General features: G+C 41.6%; 1 long non-coding RNA gene across 1 annotated transcript; it reads left to right on the forward strand.

The window, feature by feature from the left end:
- Positions 1 to 369: 369 nt before the first annotated feature.
- LOC133276361 (uncharacterized) lies at positions 370 to 6,808 on the forward strand. Its single transcript, XR_009745844.1, has 3 exons — positions 370 to 1,459; positions 2,138 to 2,458; positions 6,687 to 6,808. It is a non-coding gene; the product is annotated as an uncharacterized LOC133276361 (long non-coding RNA).
- The last annotated feature ends 3,231 nt before the right edge of the window (positions 6,809 to 10,039 follow it).

Genomic DNA, 10,039 nt, shown 5'->3' on the forward strand with positions numbered 1-10,039 from the left:
AGTCAAGCTTTGCAGACAGCGCTAAAAATGCACGGTGACTTCAAATTACAGTTGAAGTGATACTGTGCATAAACATTGCATATTGTATTAGAAGGATGAATATGACAACTGCATAGTAGGTTATTAAAGCTAAAGTGATTCCCTTCATAGTCTGAGCTGGCAGAAATAAGTAAAGATTGTGTGAATCAAGCACAATTTCTTTTTAATAGTCAGATTTTTGTGTATATGTATGTCTGCATGCATGGACCAAACCATCCTGACTGGATTTGGGAAAAGAGAAGCAGAAAAGCATACAACTGATTTCCAGTCATATGTACCGATTTCTGTACAGACTTATTTTTTAAATAGCCTCTTATTTATCACAGTTTTGCCAAAGCGATAATAATATGAAATTGTTTTTAATGTTACTGGATTTGCATATATTTGGGCATAAGTATCACTAATTCAGTCCACTGTGCTTGTTAAAAGATCTTAATTTCAAATAATAGATGTGTTTTAAAGCACCGTATCAAGGAATATGCTTCCCAACAGAGGGAAATGCTTTTTATTAGCTCTTGAAACCATGGAATCTGTTGGTGTGAGGTCCTCTGTATGCCAGTAGGCCATGTTTCAGAAAAAAACAAGTATAACTGAAAGGAGTCTCAGAAAGTCCACGTTTGTATAGTGTTACATGGAAGCTGAAATACTTTGGAAGCAGTTCTTGGTGATGTTCAGAATTTGCATCTTGTATGGATTACTGCTGAGTGGATCTAAAATTTGGCTTTGAATTGAGGAAAAAAATCCTAAAATGAGAGATCAGTCTTTGAACAAGTAGTTTTCACCTTAGTGATTCTGTAGGAGCATTGATGGCTCAGGCTGCAGTCCCTCCCATGTCACTTTAACACAACATGAATCTATTATCGTCTCAGAGAGGAAAGTCTTACTCTTCCTGGCCCACCCCTACTTCCACTCATTTTCTGGTCTTAGGATATGGGTGTTTATGAAGAGGGCTAGCTCAGGGAACCATTCCAGCTGAAATTTAACCAAACCAAAAACCAGCTACTTCAGTAATTGCAGCCTTGCTTCCAAAGCCTGCTTATTAACTGAGTGGAACCACCCATACTGTCTCATTTAGCTTCTAGCCTGGAATTCGAACAAAATACCCAGAGTAATTCTGTTCGTTAATCCAGAGTGGCACCATTATTATCATGAGATAAAAACCGAAAAAAATAAATCTGTATAGCTTTACTAGTTTAAAATTATTGATAATATCTGCATTTATTGAAAAGGTGGGATATAATGGTATGTTTTTGCAGGACTGATCTGAAGTAAAGTAGTACAGAATCCTGGACTCTTAAACCTGCAGATGAAAAGCTATTACAGAAGACTGTTGAACAGTTCTGTCCTGTTTCTCAGGCCTATCAATGTCTAATTATTCCTACAGGAAGTCTCTACTTTCCAGTAAAACTGCTTAAATTTAGTAAGTGTAATTTTTTTATTTTTATTCAAGAGGTCAAAACCCTTAAGTAGCAGTTGTTAGAGATCGGATTTGTGTCTGAGTAGCTGGTTATGTATAGCATAATAATTTTGTTTCAGTTTACATCGGTTTTCATTGATGTTATATACATTTCTGCACAGCTTGAAATGATTTCTTAATTTATACTAAACTGTCACATCTTTTTATCTTATTCTGACTGAGTTGCTTACATATCAAATATATTGAAAATGAGAAAGCAAACAGTAAAGTGAGGTTTGGAACACACATTTAACAGAGCAGGAGAGTCCTTTCACATTGTGTTTGTGGTCATATATATTAGTACTTTTTTGTTTGTCAAACTCATTTTCAGTACAAGTAGTTATTAATTTTCATGTAAGTATTCTTATCCACAGTTCCAGTTTAGCAACAATCTTAAGTTTAGATTATACAGTTATTTAATTCAGATCACTCAGCTTCCTCATTCCTTAAACTTATAAACATGTGCTTACGTGAATTACACGGTTAGATTCTCTAATTTTTTATGTATTTATATATATACATATATCTGTCTACAGAATACATATAATCTATGTTGATCCTGTATATATGTAGAACTATATAGAGAGAATTATGTATATTGAATACGTGGAGTATTTAATTTTTTGTTTCAGTCTTTCCAAGACACACTTTACCAGAGATGCCGTTGTGTGAGATGCTATTGAGACTGCATCTGGATTATTACATAGCAGACTCTTCCTATTCAAAAAAAGTCAATTCAAGCTGACAGAGGTGCAGAAAAGGGCTCTGCCAAAAAGCAAGAAGATAAGAAATTATTGCTCTGGAAAGACATTCTCTTGAAAGTATCATTGAGGTGGTTTAAGAAATTATTACAGCCATGTTTGCTGCCTTGTTAGATTATACAACTCTTTCAGCTGAGTCAGTGGAAAGGATAGTGTCATCATCTACCTCTACACAAGTCATCCACTTAACCTAAATTCCCAGGTTAAGACTATTTAAAATCGGGGTGATTTTCCTTCAAAGTGGATGAAAAGATCTCAAGTGTTTCATTGTGCACATTGTGGTAAAGGAGCTAACCTTAAATAATGAAAGAGGAAAGACACCTGCAATAAATTCTAAAATGGTTTCAGCTTTATCTGCTGGTGGCTGTCTGACCCGTCCTAAATAAGGGTAGGATTTAAGCCTTGTTGAAGAGTAGACACCAAAGGGGTGAAGAGCAGCTTAAACTAAAGGACAATGCTGTAACTAAATATTTTAAGTACAATATTGCAATAAGGAGGAACACAAACTTGAGTAAAATACACTAATAAAAGCAAACTCCTTAATGTTTATTCAAATGGGAAGCTGCCATTCCAAATTGCTGTCATTCTGCAATGTGTTATTTCAAAAGTACGATATTAAGAAGAACATATGAAGACAAAATTATGTCATACCAGGTAACTTTGGTCTATCTGAAGTACACTTACTCTGCTTGCAGACCATTTTGGGGAAAGTAGCTCTATGCACCAGCTGTAGAAAGGTGATCAAGTACATAACAAAGCAGTCTGAACACATTTTAAATGCCCACCAGAAGCATAACAATTATTACTTAATGTCAGTTGAAGTCATACAGAGGCAGATATCTTTGTGCAAGCTCACATTGCACTTGTGACTGCAAGAAGCTATTAGATACCTTCAGGGTATCAACTCACCTCCTCATTCTCCCAAAACAAGGAAGATCATGGGTAGCTAGGCTTCCTAACAAAAGATTTGGACCAAAGGACTGAGTTACATCAGGAGAAATAGCCCCTGAAGACAATTCCGTGGGCTATGGGTTGCAAGAGTGCAATATATTTCCCCACATCTTTTGCTGTCCCCAGTCAGCCCCTGTGTCAGTGCCAGGATGTGATGCCAGTAGTAAGCTGGCACTGCTTGGAGCCAGCACCAGTTCTCTTCCACTAGCACTAAGCAGTAGAATCAGAAACTGAGGATCCGATCCATACTTTCTCATTGTTTGCTAAAGATAGGCAAAGATGAATGTTTAACAATCTAATCTGTGCGGTTTGGTTGATATGCTGGAGGGAAGGAATGCCATCCAGAGGGACCTTGACAGGCTTGTGAGGTGGACTGATGCCAACCTTATGAAGTTTAACTATGCCAAGTGCAAGGTCCTACACCTGGGTCGGAGCAATCCCAGTCACAGCTACACGCTGGGCAGAGAAGAGATTCAGAGCAGCCCTGTAGAGAAGGACTTAGGGGTGCTGGTCAATGAGAAAATGAACATGAGCCAGCAGTGTACGCTTGCAGCCCAGAAAGCCAACCGTATCCTGGGCTGCATCAGGAGGAGCATGACCAGCAGGTCGAAGGAGGTGATCCTGCCCCTTTACTCTGTTTTTGTGAGACCCCACTTGGAGTATTGTGCACAGTTCTGGTGCCCTCGACATAAAAAGGACATGGAACTGCTGGAACAAGTCCAGAGGAGGGCCACGAGGATGACCAGGGGACTGGAGCACCTCCCGTATGAAGACAGGCTGAGGAAGTTGGGACTGTTCAGCCTGGAGAAGAGAAGGCTGCATGGAGACCTCATAGCATCCTTCCAATATCTGAAGGGGGCCTATAGGGATGCTGGAGAGGGACTCTTCATTAGGTACTGTAGTGACAGGACAAGGGGTAATGGGTTCAAACTTAAACAAGTGAAGTTTAGATTGGATATAAGGAAGAAATTCTTTACTGTAAGGGTGGTGAGGCACTGGAATGGGTTGCCCAGGGAGGTTGTGAATGCTCCATCCCTGGCAGTGTTCAAGGCCAGGCTGGCCAGAGCCTTGGGTGGCACGGTTTAGTGTGAGGTGTCCCTGCCCACGGGAGGAGGGTTAGAACTAGATGATCTTAAGGTCCTTTCCAACCCTAACTATTCTATGATTCTATGATTCTAATTACCAACAGTGGATTTTCAAGGAATTAGTAGGTAGGAAGCTCGTATGTATAACTCATAAATATTAAAAACAGTAAGAATGTGGTTTAAATACTCCCATAGCATCTAATGCAGAAGATTTTGCAGACATACATGGTGAATCATTTAGGGTTTGAGATACCCAAATGAGATTTGATAAAAATATCACCATAGCCAAATAACGCTAAATTTCAGCTGGTTGTTCAGGCAACTTTGTGGCATAGTATCATAACAGATGGGACACTGGCACTTCTAAAAACCGTGTTTTACTTCAAAACTAAAAAATGTTTTATTTCAAAAAGGAATTGCCACTCTCATAAGATGTGACATGGAAAAAGACGTGGCTATTCAGTGCACTGACAGCAGGGCAAAGCAGCTCGGTGAAGAAGAAATCAAAAGTCTGCAGATCCAGGTTGGGAGAGTCAGTGATATTACTGTATATGTATTTCTGATATTCAAAATCCATAATGCTGTTTTTTCATGGGTCATTTGAACCAAAACTGTGGTATCTGGTCATTACTGCTCCAATCCAGACACAGGTAGCTGTGCTGGGGTGAGGGCTCTACAGCCACATTGACTGGATTGTGTGATTTTCGCCACAGTTACAACAGTTAAAACACAGTACCACCATGGGCAGTTTACAAAGACACTTCATTAGAGATCCCTTAACACCTTCATTAATTCCATCATTTACGTCTATGTTAACTGCATTTCCTCAGCTGTAGCCTTACACAGGAGCTTTCTAGATTCCAGTGTAAATTGAAGTAAACCTAAAGTTGTTTTCACCTATATTTAACTCCCCATAGTGCCAAGAAGTAACTCACACTGCATTATCCTTGTCCATATTCTGAGGTACCCTAAACCCCTAAACAGAGTCTGCTGACAGCCCTGGCTTAAAGCTTTACTTCTGTTTACAAAGTCTTTTGCACTGGGACATGACATCCTAAAAACTTTAAAGTGTTTTTTTTCTCCCATGATATCATCTGTGATGCAGAATTCACATGCCCGGGGAGCATAATCTGTTGGGAGAGTTTTCCTTTCCTTAAATTGGACGTATAACTGCTGAAACATTCATTGTGAGGCAGTTTTCTTTCATCTGGGCTTGGTATTATTTTAAAAGAGGTTGAGCTGGTTGCTGTTACATAGTCACAGCAATATCATTCCTGTGGGGTTTTTGCTAGCTTCCAGTAAATTATGAGAGATAGACCCCAATGCATTTTTATCAATGTAGAATTGAAAATGAATTTAATCTTTAAATAGAAAATCAACTAAATATTGGGGCTGCGGAACGAAGCGGCAACTGAGTCATCACATTTGTAGACTAAACTTTAATATCACAATGTTAATATAGAAAAGTAAAAAAGCAGCTGAATTTCTCCCTGGGCAGGTAGACTGCTTACTGAGACTAATAAGAAATCCTATCTTCTTCTCAGCTTGAACTTTTCCTTCAGCTTATTTTCCATGGCCATGCAGCTGTCTCGGTATTATGCCAACCCCTCAGCAAAATAAATTTGTCATTTAAATAAATGCAGAGGAGAAAAATTCCATGCTAACAATTTTTAATAATCCTAATTAATTATTGATTAGTGGTAATGACAGCAGAAAATTGATTTGCTGTTTGTATTGAGCTGAAATAATTTGCTTGTAGAATAAAAGCAACTAACCAATAAGACCAACAGTGATACTGTATTAATCTCTCATTTCTATATTAATAAAAGGTGTCTGTTTGTTAAGTGATAAGCAAAGGAATGCAAGATAGTTCTAGGTAGTAGATCTTTCATTGCATTTATCACCAGTGTGTTGGTGTTTCTTTCAGCTACAGTAACTAACACATGATTTGAAGAAAAAAATCTATACAAACCTCAGTAGATACAGATTTTTTTCCCTTACAGTACCTTTTGGGTAGCAGTAAATGACCAGGTAGGACTGATCTCTTTCTTCTTCATGTCTTTCAGCTTTTATCAGTATTTATAACAACCATAGTTTTTCTCAAAGCATTCTAGCACTAACCCTTACACAACATATACTCAGCTTTTTTATCTACAGAAAAATCTGTGCTGCCTTTGAGAATTTCTGCACTTAACAAATGCTTTTTCTTTTCTTTACTTACTAGTATGGTCTCACAGTCAGGTATACCCTCTGCTTCTGACATGCTAACAGTATTTTTGCGGTATTTAAAAATCAGTTCTGGAACTACATGTAGTATTACATGCAGTATTTCACTGATATCATATATTATCATACTCCACCTTCAAGCTTCTTTTTGGTATTCCCCATCTGTAGGTCCAGCAGCTGTTGGCCTGTTAATTTTCAGCTTTGTAAGAGAAGTTCACAATCAACAGGCTGGTTTTGATGACTCTCCTCCACCATCCCCAGGATCTTTGTATAATATTATTTCATTCCAAGGTATGATCACATACGTCATAATTATAACCTACAGGTTCAGTTCCTATGTGTATGAGTGAAGTTGAAGTCCAAAAGACTGTAAACAGATAGGCTGGGGACAGACCAGGTTAATCAGCAGAATAAGTCATAATCATAGTGTAGCAGAAGCCTAATTATTGCCTTTTTTCTTTTTCTTTCCTTGGTATATATTGTAACAAAAGGCAGTATATTAAGGAAGGAATTGGAAAGACATAGCTCTGCTGGTATTTAAGATGTATAAAAACCTTTTTAAGTGTACATGACAGTGTTGGTTGACACCAGGAGCAGATAAGAGACGCAGGCAACATTTCCTGTTAAAGAGTGAGATGTGTGTGTGGTGATGGGCTGTATATGCAAAAGTCCTGTGCTGAATAGAGATACCATTTCAGAATAAAGGGATCCATAATGGTGCTTGGGTTACAAGTGACCAGCAGAATGGAAACGTTGTCCAGTCAAGCTCAAGAGAGGGAGTGGTGGTCTTCACAGTCTGGAGGTAATGGCTAGACATCATCATCTTTTCCAGCTGGTCTTTTCCAGCCTTGCTGATTCCATGATTCTGTGCAGTTTAAGAACTCTGGTTTAGACCTTTTTAGCTCTGCAGTCTTAGACCCTATTAGCCTCCAAGGACTGATGTGAGAGAGAAAGGCTGTGATTTTTACTTTTGTACAAAAGAGGACTGACTTGAAGTGAGAGAGAGTTAGCATTGCTGAGCTAGAGTCAAGGTAGGTGTGGAGGTTGGAATGTATTGAAACTGTCAGAGACCATGGGAAGGAAAAACTACAGCAGGCAATTAAGAGTGACCCATCCCTGACTGGTACTTGGAAGATGTTGGAACTGGCCAGGCACAAGGACGTCAGAACTGGAAAGAGGATGTCAGTAAGAAAATCAGATAGACCTTTCACCTGATGTAACTGCAAGGCAAACACAGATGTGCTTGGCTAATTGCTTGGAAGCGTATAAATACCGTGTAATCTTTGCAATAAACGATCCAGCTTGCACTCTACCTCTGGGTCTGTGCCTCCATCCTCACAAATGGTGCCCAAACAGGGACAAGACAGAGAGCTGTGACTTCGCGACCAATGAGGACGCCCAGCCATACTCCGAAAGCCTGCAGCAATTAACCGATACCTCTGACTGAGGTAAGCAGCTGGGAACGGGAACATGGAAAACTCAGCATCCCCCAAGCACAAGTCGGTGTACAGAGTACTAGTAGAATTCCTAGCGAAGAAGGGGGTTACTGTGAATGAAGACAGACTAAAAGACTTGTTAACATGGGTCTCGACCCATGTCCCTGAGGCGACATCAACTAATATTTATCAGAAGGGAATATGGGACAAGATTGGGGTCTGCCTCTGGGATGCAGCCACAAGGGATGATGCAGCAGCACCCAAATTGCTGGCTGTATGGCTCTCAGTCTATGAGGCACTTAGGAGCATAGGAGGCATCGGCACCGTCAGCCCCTCCTGTCCCAACAAACACCACTCCTGATCCTCTCGACCCAGAAACTGATCTATTCCCGCCTGATCCTGGCATTGGCTGTCGTGAGGCGCAAGCTTTGCTGGTGCTCACGCACCCTCCCGCGCGTATCGATTTGTGGGAAGATACCCGCCGACAGGCTGCAACAGGAAATGAGCCAGGCAAAGATGACCCTTTGATCCCGGACCGATCGACCCTGACAGAGAACCCGACCTCTACCACCCCACCCCACCCCACCCCCCGACCCGCATAATATGTGGAGAAACATTAAAAAAGAAGCGGAAAATCAAGGTGCTGTGAGCCTGCCCCACAACCTGAATGCTCCACATCCCGACCGTCACGAGACGAACCGCGGGCTGGACGGCGGGGAGGAAAACGGCGCTCCCGCGGGAGCCGGGCGGGGGCTACGGCGGGGGCTCCCCTCCGGCCGAAGGGCTGCGCCTGGTGGCGGCGGGAGAAGGAGCTACGGAACACGGGCGCACTGCCTCCACCTCCCCGCTGCCGCGACCTCACTCACTCGCCCGGCGGCGGCAGCAGCAGGCTCCGGCGGGCTCCCCCCATTGTCTGCCCGCGGGCAGAGGGCTCTGATACTCGCCCGCCCCTCGCCTTTGTGTGCTCCGGCAGGCGCGGGTACGCGCTGCGCCCGCCGAGATGCGCGCTGCGGGGCGGAGGGGGTCCACTCCTCCCGGTGAGAGGCGGGAACAAACCCAGCCTCTGCCCCGGAGGTTTTTCTCCCGCAGCAATGGTCTGTTAACATCAGATAACGATTCAGTAAAACACGCTACCCTTCAAAACAGAGGTACCATAGATTTTTGCTATTAGCTCAAGGACATGGTTGTAAAGACTTTGATGAGATGTGTTGCATGAACCTATCTGATCATTCTGAGTCTGTCCATGATGCAATTCAAAACCTAAAGGACAGACTTCAGAAGTTGGGAGTGGAGAGTAGCTGGAATTCGCTAAAAAGTTTGCTGTCAGAATAGAACATCAATGCATGCTTGAAAGACATTATTAAAATTGCAATAGCCTGTGTACAAATCTTTTTATATATTTTGATCACAGTTCCTTGTTTAATTGCTTGCATAAATCGTTTGTTCGCTAAGTCTATTAACAATGTTTTGTTAGCTTATAAAGAAGGGGGAGATGAGGGGAATATTGCACAAGAAGCTGTGCCAGCAGACCTGGACGAGAGCCCGGACATCTGGACTCTTACCAGCCACAAACCTTGGGAGAAGTGAACCGGACAAGTTGGGAAGAACAGAGAAAGAACATCAGATAATTTCTGAGGATGGTACATTTGGAAACAAGAGGATGCTTAAGATAAAGAATGTGTAGTCAAGGGGAAGTGGAAGTGAAATTTTTAACGAGTAGTGATAGCAGAGAACTATGTTTAGAAATAATTACTCAAGCAAAGGTGTGTGGACAGTAATGTGATTGGCTGAAAGAGTGCGTGATCATTAAGATTGTTTTGTGATGGAAAAGTACTAAAGGAACTAACTGCTACTAACAGCTAGGCAGAATACTATGAAAACCTGTAAGCTAACTCAATAAGGGATTTCGTTTGTAGCCAGAAACAGAGTCCATGCCTCAGTTGCCACAAGATTGGGCCTGGCAAAGGGTGTCATCCCATATAAAGGATGGCCCGCGTGCAGTAGGGACCTTAGGCATGTTTATCCCTAATAACACTATGATAATGAATAAGCGAGGATTGCGTTCTCGAAGGTCAACACATGCTT

This window comes from Pezoporus flaviventris, unplaced genomic scaffold, assembly GCF_033815535.1.
Source record: "Pezoporus flaviventris isolate CSIRO_AGI_PZ_B2104156 unplaced genomic scaffold, CSIRO_AGI_Pfla_v1 ptg000045l, whole genome shotgun sequence".
NCBI classification, from domain to species: Eukaryota; Metazoa; Chordata; class Aves; order Psittaciformes; family Psittacidae; genus Pezoporus; species Pezoporus flaviventris.